General features: G+C 38.6%; 1 protein-coding gene across 1 annotated transcript in view; it reads right to left on the bottom strand.

The window, feature by feature from the left end:
- The window catches only part of LOC106513389 (E3 ubiquitin-protein ligase NEURL1), a 35298-nt gene that overhangs the window by 12449 nt on the left and 20212 nt on the right, over window positions 1-2637 (bottom strand). The gene's annotated exons all lie outside the window — the stretch shown is intronic.

The following is a 2637-nucleotide window of genomic DNA, read 5'->3' as shown; positions in this document are numbered from 1 at the left end:
CTTTCTTTCTTTCTTTCTTTCTTTCTTTCTTTCTAATTAATTCAAAGATGTCAAAATCAGAAGACGTGTCCATCCAGTCTTACATGTTGGAACCAGAGTCTGACCCAGAGCGAGAGGAGAATGAAGAAGACAAAATTGTAGTTACTAAGTCCAGACCTTTTTTTTTAGAATAGTTCAGAAAACATAACAGAAAACTGAAAGCATGGAATGGGTTAAAATATTTAAATATATAAATAAATACTATTTGAAAAAATTCAAAAACAATATGAAGATTTCCCAGCATTATGTTCTGCACTTCTACAAACTCCAAGTACATAACAAAATGTATTTAATTACTAAAGATTGGATTTTGCTTATGGCCACTTCATTGTCTGATAATATTAAGTTGCATTTTTGATCATAATTAGTAAAAGGATGATTATATTATTTAGAAAACTGCTATATTAAATCAGGTCAGTTTGAACTCAGCTTTGTCAAGGATTAAAACTGTTTACAGTGTACCTATACATACAGTTATACACAGTTATAGGTTTACATAACAAACTGTCTCAGCAGCAGTGACTTCATGTACCTCAGAGCAATGTTATTAGTTTCAGTTATGTGACTGGGCGGTAAAGTCAGCTATTTTCCATCACTTGTAAATGAAAGGCATTCTAAAAACTGCCTCGTGTCTCTCCGTGCTGCACGGCGCTCTCTCATAAATAGCTGCTCCTATGCTAATACCCCTCACTGTAAATGAGAGGCCACATGGGAACACGGGTGCCAAAAAAGCAAACTAAAAGGGAACACGCTTTCCATGCACAAATAGATCCACTTAGTGGCACGCTTAAACACTCTGCGTCGATTTTCAAACAAGCTAAAATTAGCCCGATTGGTCATTGGAGAAGACTTGGGAAAGAAGGGGAAGGTTGTAGGTAACATGATGGCTCTCGGGCTCAACCCACTTTGGGCTTCCCTTACGTGAAGTGGATGGAGAAGAAGAATAAGTCAGGGTGAGATTAGATGAAAGAAAAAAATAGCGCCGGGCAGACACTTGAGAGACAGGGCTTTTATCACCCAAAGACAGCACATCTCCGGCCAACCGCTGATAAACTGCTTGAACTTAATTACTTCCTCTGTCAAGAGCGAGGCAGCCATGAGGCTCTTATTATTAGCAGCCTTATCATCTTCAAGGCAAAGTTAGCCGACGCTGGGAAGTGGGAGATCGTTTCTATTCCTGCTGTGACGGCGTCGTAAACTTCTCAGTTTCTGTTTGCGAGAGCGGTGCAGCCGTCAAAACAAACTGCGAGACGAAGAGGAACATTAAATTATAACATACTGTAAGAAAAAAAAAAACCTGAAATGACTAAACAAAACAAATCAAAAGATGTGCAGAAAATAAACATGTATGAATTAAGTCTCAAAAGAATTCCAGTACAGTGCTTTGAAAGAAAAAAAGGTATTTTTTTCACAACACTATTTCTGACTCACTCAGACATAAATAAGAATTCTAGAGTATAAAACTTAAGCTCTTGTAACAATGATGTCTGAGCATTGCACAAAGTTTTATTTGAAATAATCTTAATAGAAATAGTTTTGCAGAAGTCTGGACTCTGTTGGAGCCTATCCATGTGTAAAAAATAACCTTTCATGTTTCTTGAATTATTCTTTAACATTCTGAGCTTGATAAATCCTGGCAATGATGATCTCCTGAATGTCACATGATTCATTAAACCAGTAGTTTGCAACATTTGCAACATTTTTTCTCTTCATTGAACCTCGCTCACATGTATCCATAAAAAAGATCACCAGTTTGTTGATAAAAATATATTAGCTGCAACACTATATTCAGTTTTAATTCAGTTTATATGAGTTCCATAAGCAACTACATTCTTAAAAATGGTTAATTTAACACTAGCCTGGCCCTTGCCTTCCTACGCAGCTCCGCTCAATTCTAGTTTCGCTTCTCTGCTCCGTCTGGGACTTCTCCCACAGACAATGATTTCTTTGGGAAAATTTTCGTCCAGGCTAATCAGAGAAGAGAACATCAATTTTCTGCGCAGTGTCTGCTTGTAGTTTATTTTACCTGGGCCAGTCAGAGAACAGAAGGTGGAGTTTTGAATGACGTCGATGTTCTGCACAGTGTCTGCTAGGTAGTTTAGCATACGGCAGTGGAGGAAGTGAATGAAGCCAGTCTGTGTTGATAAGGCTTCCAAATTAAATTAAATTGGTCTGACAAAGCAGCAGCTCTCATTTATAGTCGTCTCGTTCGGCTCGGTACTTCTCTCCTCTCAGTAGGGTTGTTTACAGCACAAGTGATTTTTGGTTAGCTTCTTAGCGTAGCCTCCTTTGCAGCGATATACGTCGCGGCCAACCGATCCAATCATTTTAAACCTTCTCTATAGCCGAGAGACCCTCGTACAAAGCAAAGTGAAGGACAAGGGTCTGGTTTTTACCAGGCTAATTTAACTCTAAAGTTGTTGTGTTGCATGTGTCCAATAAGATACTGAGGAAAAATGAAATAAAATCAGGGACTTTAGACATTATGTTTTAGATTTATGCAAAACTCAACATTCTGTGAATAGGCCACAGATCCCCCCCCCTCTCTCTCTCTCTCTCTCTCTCTCTCTCTCTCTCTCTCTCTCTCTGTGTGTGTGT

This window comes from Austrofundulus limnaeus, unplaced genomic scaffold (assembly GCF_001266775.1).
Source record: "Austrofundulus limnaeus strain Quisiro unplaced genomic scaffold, Austrofundulus_limnaeus-1.0 Scaffold0, whole genome shotgun sequence".
Taxonomy (NCBI): Eukaryota; Metazoa; Chordata; class Actinopteri; order Cyprinodontiformes; family Rivulidae; genus Austrofundulus; species Austrofundulus limnaeus.
This window is presented reverse-complemented; position numbering and strand designations above follow the sequence as displayed.